The sequence below is a fragment of the Silurus aristotelis genome (genome assembly GCF_946808225.1).
Source record: "Silurus aristotelis genome assembly, chromosome: 5".
NCBI classification, from domain to species: domain Eukaryota; kingdom Metazoa; phylum Chordata; class Actinopteri; order Siluriformes; family Siluridae; genus Silurus; species Silurus aristotelis.
In genome coordinates this window covers 9,111,368-9,124,137 of record NC_139578.1, presented here as the reverse complement: position 1 = coordinate 9,124,137, position 12,770 = coordinate 9,111,368, and positions in this window count along the sequence as shown.

Genomic DNA, 12,770 nt, shown 5'->3' with positions numbered 1-12,770 from the left:
TGTAATAAGTAAAAGTAAAAATTTGTCTGAAAAATAAATAGTGGAGTAAAGTACTGATACCAAAAAAATCTATTTAAGTACAGTAACGAAGTATTTGTACTTCAGTACTTCCCACCTCTGGTTTAGAGACAATGGCATTGAGAAAAAGACAGGATGTGGAGCTGGAGGTAGCAGAGCTGAAGATGTTAAGGTTTTTATTGGGAGTTATGAGGATGGACAGGATTAGAAATGAGTTTATTAGAGGGACAGCGCATGTAGGACATTTTGGAGACAAGGTGAGGAAGGTGAGATTGAGATGGGTTGGACATGTGTAGAGGAGGGACATGGGGTATATCGGTAGGAGAATGCTGAGGATGGAGCCACCAGGAAGGACGGAAAGAGGAAGGCCAAGGAGAAGGTTTCTGGATGTGGTGAGGAAAGAAATGCAGGTAGTTGGTTTGAAAGAGGCAGATGTAGTGGACAGGGAAGTATGGAGACAGTTGATCCGCTGTGACGACCCCTAATGGAAGAAGCCGAAAGAAGAAGAAGAAGAAGAAGAAGAAGAAGAAACTTGGGAATTAGCCCAATTATGGCTAACTTACTGGAGCAATTTTTACCAGATATGGTTCTTCTATGTCGATTTTGAAATTAAAAACTATTTATCGGGATTGATTGAGTCCATATTATATATATATATATATATATATATATATATATATATATATATATATATGTATAATTTGTATGTATATGTAAACTATCGTTAAATGTATGTAGAAACCTGACCATCACACTTATATGTACTTTTGGAAGATTTCTGATAATAAAAGGATTAATATGAAGTTATCACCCATTTGCAGCTATATTAGGCTCAACTGTATGTTTTTTGAATGTTAAATCTTGACTTGAGCATGTGCCTATGAAATTCAAGATGCCCCACTCCTATATATTTAAAGTTACTCTAATGGAAATTGCCCGGAGTGGTTTGAATGCAGTCAAAATGAGAACGCAAAAGCAATTAGATGATACATTTTCGGGAGGAAACTATTTTTAAAGATAAGTGAGTGTTTCTTATCTAGCAAATCATTACCGAGTACCTTGCTGTAATTAATGGAAGAAACTTTGATTGCAAGCATTAATACCACAATGGGGAATTAAGTTTACTTTTAAAATCCTCATCTGGCTTTTAGAATGTTTTAGGCACCATTTGTGCAACGTAGCATTTAATAAAGTGCCTCAAAGAGCCATAAGGGCAATAAATTGCCAAAAGGTATTTGTTAAACCTCGTTATGGATTGCTTTATATTAGTGGTTTATATAATGTTGGCTAAATGCTGAGTATACTATAATCTCGGAAATTCTTTTTGGACTTAAAATTAGGCATTTTAACCGGGTGTCATAGAGGGAAAAAACTGTTAATAGCCTGGTTTTATATAGTCTGTTTTTTTTTTTTTAGTCTGGCTTTGGTTTTCCTAAATGAGATATATCACAAAGGCCATGATATGCTGGTGGACCAAGATTCATTTTTTCTAAGTTAAAGATTATCTCAGCGCTGCATCGCTATGGGGATGCCAGACACTGTCTCGCTAAGGGTTTGTTGGTGTGATACCTGGGATGAGTAAGACTGGGCTTTTTTTTCTCAGACTCAACAGTTCTTAACAAGTGGTTATTAGTGCCTAATTCCTTTATTTTTCTATTGTTATTTACAAAATTACATTAGTAACCTAAAGCTGTTTCTTAGCAAGTGGAACATCATTTATGTAGCTGCATGCCATCTGCAATTTCATGACAATGACTTGATGTCAGTATTTTTAATATTCATGGTTGTTCTGTTGTTTTTGCACATATAAATCAGGTGTTGCTCATTCATGGAAATGTGTTTAGCCATTTGTGCAGGAGGAGTAAAAGTCATCCTGTTTGTCCAAATGTAGTCTCCAGAGAGCGAGCTAGTGAGCAGGTCTTCTCAATACTTTCATGGCTGTCTACTTTTCCATTAAAAAGAAAATCCCACATGCATACAGAAAGACAGCAATGTGGGCATGCTAATTAGAGCTACTGTATCATCTGCTTGACAGGCACTAGAACTGTGAGATGGAACATGTAGCATCATGAGTGTCTGATGTGTTACACTTCCCCCAGTGCAGAACACTTATCTTTGTTAATTGCCAATGATAACTATAGCCTATACACAAAAAAAAAAGATCAACTCAGATAAAGCACTAGGAATATTTTACATGTTTTATAATCTGAATTAAATGATGAAATTATTTAACAGGGGTCAACTCCGGGGTCTTGGTTCAGTCCTGGGCACTGTTCACTGTCTGTGATAAGTTTAGTAAATTATCCAGATTAGCTGTGAATGTGTGTTAAATGTAAATAATAGACCAAGCCCATGCATGCATAACCCAGATCACATGCACAATAAATATGCAAATAAATATCTTTAAACTAGATTTAAATTAAGCCTTATTCAATGCATAAGGACTTTAATAATAACCATTTCTGAGCTCTGATTTCGGATCACAATTAATGAGTATCACTGAAAGACGAGAACATGTTTGAAAAGTAGCAAACTAAAGCAAGAAACTTTGTCTGTGTATGTCTTTGAGGATAACGAGGACACGTTTCTCTTAAAACTAGTCTGTGTGTGTGCGCATTTGTGTGTGTTTGTGTAAGACTATGAGTGTATAGATATAGTAATAGGCATTCATCACCCACGCAAACAATAGGATTGCTCGGCCTTTGGGCCGTCTGGTACTCTAGACTCAAAGACCAGACCAGATTAGGTCTCCGATTTCCCTGCTCAGTTAGCAGGAAGTGGCAGTACTGTCCCCACCTAATGGCTACATCAAACACTGTGGCAGAGTTTAAAACAGAGCACACACGTTCACTTCATTAGTCTCATTAAAATCCACAACTTAATCTGAGCTTAGTGTCCTTCGAGTACAACTCACTCTAAAACACATACTCTGAATTTGATCCAGCTTTAGTCATTTGGTTTATGTTACTTAGGTTGACATTGATTTGATTAGAATTCTCTGCTTATTTCATGGAGCTTCTGAATGTATATATATATATATATATATATATGTATATATATATATATATATATATATATATATATATATATATATATATATATATATATATATATATGGCTAGAACTTGAAACAAGACCACCTGGGGAACCCATCAATTTTCCACCGTATCGCTCACCTGGAGTGGAGACAGCAGGGATCTTTTTTTACAGAGCAACTCTGGAAAAAAAAAGAATTATGCGTAAACATGAGGGCTTTTCTGAAGTGGATATGAATGGCCATGTCGCAATGCTCCCGGGATATGTGCAAGAAGATTTTATGGCTTCCCCTAAGTGTGATCCCTTATCCTGCTTTCATTAACAGCTAACAGCTTGTTAGAATTCCTTCTACTCTGCTCTTCCTCTCGCTCTATTGCTCACTTCCTCTCTTTCTTTTAGTAAACAGCATAGCATACAGCTAATTTTTGACTGACACCTCTGAGCCTGTCACAGGAAAAATCTCAACACAATGCACAGTGATAATCAGATGCAATTCAATCAATAAGCAAATGTTAAATAGGACTGTTGAAATGCCAAATGAATTCCAGTAGATAGCAAATGCTTATGTATCATAGAAGAGATACAATATATGGGTTCATACACAATTAAATTCCAAAAAAGGTTGGAAAAAAAAAAAGAGTAGAACAAATCAGTGAGGCATAGTCGCAAAAACATGTGTATAGATTTTTAAGAGAATGGCCAGGAATCAACTGTGACCTTAAAGTTTGATGGATGGCCTGCACGGTGGTGGAATACAAATGCAGACACAAGACCCCTCTAGGCTTAGCTTAAGGTCATCACCAATGACTTTAGTCTGGGTGTAAAAAGACAATTCATTTCCAGTGCCATTCATTTCAACGTCAAAGACCTCAGCTCACTCTGACTCTGGCTTTTGCCGCAATCACTGCATAGTTAAAGGTGTCAGGTGGAATTAGAGGGACTATGGATGTAATTAATTTCTGGGAAGGCTGACATTAGAAGAGGTGGCTGCTCATCTGCTTAATTGACATCTCCATTTGGGTTTCTGCTGCATAGCACTACACAGTCACACTCTCCTGCTCGTGAAAAATGTCACACACATTTTGGACCACAGATGGAGGGACACTGCAAAAAAGCAAAGCATAGAGAAGAAAAATAAAGAAAAAATAAAAAGATGAGGTTGGATAATCAAATCTCCGAAGAAAGTGCCTTGAGTAAATATCCTTTTCGTGGGAATTTTATCAGGTAAAGAGAAGGCTTAGGGGAGGGAAAAGTGGGGAGCTAAGCTGTTTACCTCTGTATTGTCTTCCTATAGCCTGCAAATTTTGCTTTAGGCTGTTTTCACATATCCTATTTTGTCCTACTAAACGGCTCTGCGAATCCTCCCAAAAAATGCCTCAAATAATTTTAAGCAGGAAGCACTTTCTAAGACCTGCATTAAAAAAATATATGATTTTAGGTTTCAACAGGAGTCAAGGAATTTCTTATGGCTGATCAAGACAAGTTCATAAACTCCTCGAAAACCTGACCTACTGTATAGTGGTTAAACAATCCAAACCAATCTTAACACACTGTCCTTCTGAGATAAAGCCCAATTGCCTAAGACCTTTCATTTGCAGAAAGGCACACCTCATAAATGATCACCATTTGCATTATTTCATGGAGCAAATGCTTGAGGGCACCCTTTAGTCTTTCCTTTTTTTTCCCCCTAAATGCATTTTCAGATAAACCAGGGAGCTACTATTGAGATTATAGCAAGTGTGAGTGTGAATCCTCCCACACATTGTAATTGAGTTTTACACATTTACTCTTTCATTCTGGGAAAGCTTTTAGGAATGTAAACTCTAATGCAATCCTGCCTAATTAGATGCTGCTGAAATGTGAGGATTCCAACTGGGGGACTTATTGCTGTCTCTTATATGTAGCCTCTTTTGGTCTTTCATGCATAATTTTCTTATAAGAGAACAGCACATTTTCCCTCATGAATATTTTTGAGACAAAAACTGATTAGGTACTCCATGTTTGCTGACATAATAACAGGGCAGTTAGTGTAATTTGTAATTTGGTGGTTTTATTAAGGCTATAAAAGCTGTTTAATAATAAATAATCCTTGCTTATTATTCAGTTATACTGTATAGTCAGCGATCAGTCAATGCGTTTTTTTATTTTTTCTGTGTTGTTACTAACAGATTTCCCTGAAAATAGGTGTATATGTCTGTGGAGTTCAGTTTTTGACAGGTGTGAGAGCTTGATGCTTAATTTTAACTAGAGTGGGCATCAACGATATAAGCACTGATCTGTCTAAAACCATTTTCAACAACAAGTAGATCCCACTGAGGTTCACTTTCATTGCCATCTGCTCCAGCAGCAAGCAATATAGACTGTACACTGCACTCTACACATACATTTGGCTACTGTTTGGTCACAAATTCCTTTCATTTACTTATTCTGAAATGTGAATTCATTGTATTCTGTAGACAAAACCTCGACCACTCTACTTAATCGATATAATATAATTAGGTGATTATTTTATTGAGCCCTGTAACCTTTTGTGTTGATTTGTGTACACAAATATTAGCCCACTTTACATCTCAACAACATTACCTACAACCTTTTATTGAGTGAAAAAATGTTGTCAGAGATATTCTTAGATATGGTTAAAATAAAGATATCAATAATTCTAATCTAACATAATAATAATAATTATTATTCTACTAAGGAACTGTAATTCAACACCACGGTTGCAGTAAAGGGCCAGAAGGGAGTTTTTTTAAGATCCTGGATTCCATTTCTAGCCCCAGTTTGAGCACTTTCAGCTAACAGCCTGTTGATGGCCAATTACACACCGCTCCACTCCTATTTGAGGTCATCAATAATGGAAGGAAGTGATGACATGTATTAGCCCATCTTGGCATTAGCAGTAATTTAGCAGTGGAGAAGCCAACAGCTGTGGCTTCTCTCCCCATGTCGGGAACAGAGAGTATGACTCTGGCCTGGTCTGACTGGCACAGTAAATAAGAACTTGCTGGAACTTGGGATGATGAATGTAGGTGAATGATGGGATGATGGATGAAAGCTCATGCTGTAACTGTAGGAGTTGAGTTAGAGCTGTATTGAGGGCAGGCTGCTCACCTTCATGTCTTTGTGTTGAAACACTTTGGCCACAAGCACACTATGTAAGGTGATATAATGACAAGTATGAGTATAAGATAATTGATAGCACAGCGGTATAACATATGAGTCTGAGCTTGAAAAAACAACAATTATCACACAAAATCACAATATTGGTCAGTTATAGGACCCTTGCTGGTATGTTGGTGCTCTTTCTTTCTTTCTTAAAAATACAACTAAGAAACAAACAAGTAAACTGTCATGCTCTTATATTTCCATAAACAGCAAAAATAAATGTACATGACAGTCAACTATTGCTCACATATACCAACATATAAACAAGATAGTTGCCTTATTCTCAGTTCTTTTAGGCTAATGTCGAAAATCATCTGCCATTCTTTTGCTTGAACATCACACCTGACAGAACCATATGTAAATACAGTGCATCTGGAAAGTATTCACAGCACTTAACTTTTTTTCCCCACATTATTTTGTGACAGCCTCATTCCAAAATGGATTAACTTCTACAAACAATTTTCCATAATGACAACATAAAATAAATTTATTTAAATTTGTTGAAGTTTTTTCCACATAAAAATCTAAATTCACTAAAAATTGATCTCAGGTGCAACCTGTTTCCACTGACAATCTTTGAGATGCTTATATAACTTGATTGGAGTCCACCTGTGGTAAATTCAAATAAATAGACATAATTCGGAAAGGCACAAACCTCTCTATATAAGGTCCCACAGTTAACAGTGCATGTCAGAGCACAAACCAAGCCATAAAGTCCCAAATGGAAGAAGTTTGGATCCACCAGGACTGTTCCTAGAGGTGGCCGGCTGGCCAAACTGAGTGATTGGGATAAAGTGCCTTAGTCAGAGAGGTGATCAAGAACCCGATGATCAATCTGAAAGAGCACCAGCATTTCACTGTCATTCCTCAGTAAAAAGCACATGACAGCTTGCCTGGAGTTTGCCAAAAGGCACCTGAAGGACTCTCAGAACATGAGAAATAAAGATTGAACTCTTTGACCTGAATGCCGAGCATCATGTCTAGAGAAAACCATGCTCTGATCATCACCTGGCTAATATCATCCCTACAGTAAAGCATGGTAGTGGCAGCATCATGCTGTAAGGATGTTTTTAGCGGTAGAAACTGGGAGACCAGTCAGGATACAGGTATAGACATCCTTGATAAAAACCTGCTCCAGAGTGCTCTGGACCTCAGACTGGGGTGACGGATCATCTACCAACAGAACAATGACCCTAAGCACATAGCAGATAACTTGAGTGGCCCAGGCAGAGACCAGACTTGAACTCGATTGAACATCTCTGGAGAGATCTGAAAATCGCTGTGCACCGACAATCCCTATCCAACCTGATGGAGCCTGAGAGGTTCTTTAAAAAAGAATAGGAGAAACTGGCCAAAAATGTGTGCCCAGCTTGTAGAATCATACTCAAAAAGATTTGAGGCTGTAATTGGTGCCAAAGGTGCTTCAACAAAGTATTGAGCAAAGACTGTGAAAACTTATATATACGTATGTTTTTCTGTTTGTTATTTGTAATAAATTTGCAAAGATCTCAAACACACTACTTTCACCCTATCAATTATAGGGTGTTTGTGGAATTTTTAGGACAATAATTATTTTAATCTATTTTGGAATAAGACTGTAACATAACAAAATGTGGAAAAAGTCAAGCGCTGTGAATACTTTCTAGATGTACTGTATATTATGTATAAAAAAAAAAAACGTTCCTATAAAGTTTCTAGTCTTGCTAAGTCATTTGGGTATTAAAGTCAATAAAACAGCAATGAAAGTAAGCACATAAACAAAAAGAAAATAAATGAAAACAGTTTTAATTGCCTATAAAATTTATCACTATTTTAATCAAAAGGGGTGTTTTGAAGGTGTTCTTTATTAGAAAAAATTATTTTGTTGCATAACAGACCTTGTATTTTTAGCTTCTTCTTATTTTGGCTGCTCCCATTAGGGGTCGCTACAACAGATCATCCATCTCCAAACCCCCCTGTCCTCTACATCTGCCTCTTTCACACCAACCACCTGCATGTCTTCCCTCACCACATCCATAAACCTCCTCCTTGGTCTTCCTTTTCCTCCTCTTTCCTCCATCCTCAGCATTCTCCTACCGATATACCCCATGTCCCTCCTCTGCACGTGTCCAAACTATCGTAATCGGGTCTATCTCACCTTGTCTCCAAAACAACCTACATGCGAGGGCCCTCTAATAAACTAGTTTCTAATATTGTCCATTCTCGACACTCTCAATGAAAATCTCAGCATCCTTAACTCTTGACTTTTAGTCAATGGCACTGTCTCTAAACCATACAACACAGCAGGTTTTATCACAGTTCTATAAACTTTTCCTTTCACTCTTGCAGATACTCTTCGATCACACATCACTCCTGCCACTCTTCTCCACCCACTTCACCATAGAGAAGTAAAGAAAAGAGTGCAGCTCTTTGCACTGTTGACCCCAGGAATCTAAACTCATTCACCTTCACCACCATGTCTTCTTGCAACCGCACCATTTCACTGCCATCCCTTTCATTCACACACATGTACTCTGTCTTACTCCTACTGACTTTCATTCCCCTTTTCTTCACCGTGTATCTCCACATCTCCAGGCTCTTCTCAATCTGCCCCCTACTCTGACCACAAATATCAATATCGTCCGCAATCATCATTGTCTCCTGTCTGACCTCGTCCGTCAACCTGTCTATCAACACTGCAAACAGGAACGAGCTCAGAGCCGATCCTTGATGCAGTCCAACCTCCACCTTGAACCAGTTTGTCGTTCCTACTGCACACTTCACTGCTGTCACACTGTCCTCATACATGCCCTACACCACCCTCACATACTTTTCTCCCACACCTCACTTCCTCATACAATACCACAACTCCTTTCTTGGCACCCTGTTCTACATTGCAGATCACACACCCTGTATATGTAACTTTATTGTTCTAAAATTAGGGGTGCATTTGGAAGTGGGGGAAAGGCTAAAAAAACACAAAATGTGATTGTGAACACAAGGAGATTTTGTTCAATGTAAACTGTGTACTCTAGTTTAGGATGTACTTCTTTCCCACCTACAAGCACTTTTTCTGGAAAGTTGTACCCTTTCTTAGTGGTTTTAATATTTAATATGGTCTTGTACAATTTATATCCTTATGTCTTTTCTTTATGTATGGCATTTGCATTTACATTTAATTATATTTAGCAGATTATCCAGAGCGCCCTTATCCACAGAGGCTCTCGTTTAACATATTCCTACAACTGAGCAGCTATGGGGTTAAGGGCCTTGCTCAGGGGCCAAGGAATGGCAGCTTGTGTGGCTGGGATTTGAACTCATGACCTTTGTAAGCAAAGTCCACCAAGCTACCACCTCAATAAAATTAAATGAAATGAAATGAAATTCAGTTCAATTCAATTTAAATGAAATTAAATTCAGTTCAATAAATTTTTTGTATAGCACTTTTAAAGCAGCTTTGCACAGATAATATGGTGATAAAAATGAATAAGATGTTTTTTTTTTTATAAGTGTACGTTTGCCCCTGATGAGCAAGCCAGTGTCGACTGTGGCAAGGAAAAATTCCCAGAGATGGCATAAGGAAGAAACCTTGAGAGGAACCAGACTCATGAGGGAACCCATCCTCATCTGGGTTGCACTGAATGTCTATTTATTACAGATAAACAATGTTGCGTGGTACAGTGATGGTGATTAGAAGCAAACTGTAGTCCTGAGTCAGTGTAGCAGATTTGGACTGTAGTTAATGTCAACAGTCCAAATACATCCCCAAAGCTCCCGTTCTTACTCCGTAAATATAATAGAACCACCCAAGGCGTTGATGAGAAACCATCCCCAGCTGCACAGAGTGGCCTCCAATCGAAGAGGACACTATCCAGAGGCAGGCCTGGGCAAAATGGGAAGATCCACAGAGGGATGAGGGGCAGGAACAGTGGTCACTGGAACCTCAGGAGTATGTTTTACCTTGACAGAGAGAGAAAGAGAGAGAGAGAGAGCGAGAGAGAGAGAGCGAGAGAGAGAGAGAGAAAAAAGGGGTGACAAGAAGAGAAGGATATGGATTATTATGTGTCATTATTGTTGTATGAAAGTTAAGGACACTGTGCAGTTGGGACTCTGGCAAGACTCTATGGCATCATAACTAAAAGGGAGAACCAGAATGCAACACAGACATAAGGGATAAGACCACCACACAACCGTCAACAAACCTGAGTGAACGTGTGAGAGTGAGGGGACGGCAGCATACAAATAACCCAGTTCACTTAAAACCCTCTACATCAATGATCCCTCCAGATCTGCTCCTTTACCTGAGAAAAATCTACTGATAAAAAACTGGACTAAATAAATATGTGTTCAGCCGTGACTTGAACACTGAGACTGTGTCTGAGTCCCTGACACTGATTGGAAGGCTGTTCCATTTCTGTGGGGCTTTATAAGAGAAAGATCTGCCCCCCTGCAAGAGGTCCAACAAATAGCCTGCACCTTTAAAAAAAAAATAGGCGTGGCGGATCATATTGGTACAGACGTTCAGTCAGATACTGTGGCACGCTACCGTTAAATGCTTTATACATCAGTAGTGGTATTTTATAATCAATGCAAGATTTAATTGGAAGCCAGTGTAGACTGATTAAAACAGGGGTGATGTGGTCACCTTTCTAGATCTAGTAAGGACTCTTGCTGCTGCATTCTGAACTAATTGAAGCTTATTTATGCAATTATTCGAACACCCAGTTTTCTAGATCTAGTAAGGACCCTTGCTGCTGCATTCTGAACTAATTGAAGCTTATTTATGCAATTATTCGAACACCCAGTTTTCTAGATCTAGCAAGGACCCTTGCTGCTGCATTCTGAACTAAATGAAGCTTATTTATGCAATTACTACACCCAGATAGTAAAACATTACAGTACAGTACTCTAATCAAGATGTAACAAAAGCATGAACTAGTTTTTCTGCATCCTGTAACAACATCGTATTTAAATTTTTTTAAATATTTCTAATATTAATAAGGTGAAAGATGGTGATCCTGGTAATATTATTTACATAAGCCTTAAAGGAAAGATAATAATCACACCAAGGACTTTGACTGTTGTACACACTGAGACAGAAACACCATCCAGAGATGCTGCGTGATAGGAAAGTTTACTTCTAGTTGCATGTGGTCCTAGTAAAAGTACTTCTGTCTTATCCGAGTTGAGCAGAGGGAAGTTATCAAGCATCCACTGTCTAATGTACTTTACACGCTCCTCAACATTTTTAAGCTGATCTCTCTCATCTGGCTTTGCTGAAATATACAGTTGTGTATCATCATCACCATGTTTATGTATAATTTCACCCAGAGGCAGCATATATAAAGAGAAAAGCAGTGGGCCTAAGACAGATCCTTGTGGAACACCAAACTTTACCTCAGAAAGTGTGGAGAACTCACCATTTACATCAACAAACTAATAGTGATCAGTCAAATAAGACCTGAGCCAGGAGAGAGCGACTACTTTCTACTGTATGGATCATCTATGGTCTGCAAATGTGCTAAAAAAAACCTTTAGAACTGCTTTAGACAGTGAAGCAGTGTATGCATTGGTTCTTTGTCATTACTTTTAATTTATATGAATGAGCAAAAGTTATTTATTAACAGCCACTGCTCTACACTGTATTTATTTATACACACAATCAATCTCAGATTATTTATCATTTCAAATATGGATGCTGATTAGTTATACTGTTAATTTTGGTTTTTATATTCTTTAATATATGGAGAAGCACACCAAGGATTAGAATTTTAGTTCTGAAGTATTAAATATCAGGGGGAAAAAAAGAATCATTCAGGACAATGAACACATCATAGATGGCATGGAAATAATGATGATAAATGAACAGATTTGGTCAGAAGCCGCAAAGATTCTTGACAAGTGTGCCATGCATCTGTTCGAATGATCAGCTAAAATAATTGGGTCTCAGCGGTGTTGAAAGGCAGGCTGAAGGTGGCAGGCTGATACATCAGTACAAAACGTTCATTACATTTTAAGGAACATTTTCAAATTCCGAGTCCTGAAGCCACTTACGGTCCCAAAGCTGCCCAGATGTTTTGACTGCAGGAAGCAATTTGGCCACAAAACCCTGCTCACTTTCTTCATCCTGCGGTTTTAAATGGATTCTGTTAATCACCCTTCTCCACTTTTCGTGCTGTTTTTTTCTTTTTTTTTAATGCAATATTCAGAAATGCATATTACCTTTCCCTTTGGAATACATATTTTTGAAAAGCTTCAGTGAGTGCTTTATGAAGTCGGTTTATTAAGAGATGCTACGACACTAAATGTGATGAATCACATTCAAAAAGTGCAAGTGAGTATTAAAAGTAATTATACAAAAACAATGAGCATCGAGAACGAGACAGACTAATTATTACACGTTTTGACAAATGAGCTGATGTTTCCTGACACTGCCACTAGAGCTCACCCTAAATCAAAGTGAAGGGAACAGCACCCCTTTCTAAAAGCCAGGCATTCTGCTAGAAATTATATTCCACCTGCTTTCATGAAGCTGAATAAACCTGACCATCTGTGACTTTCTCATAATTCAC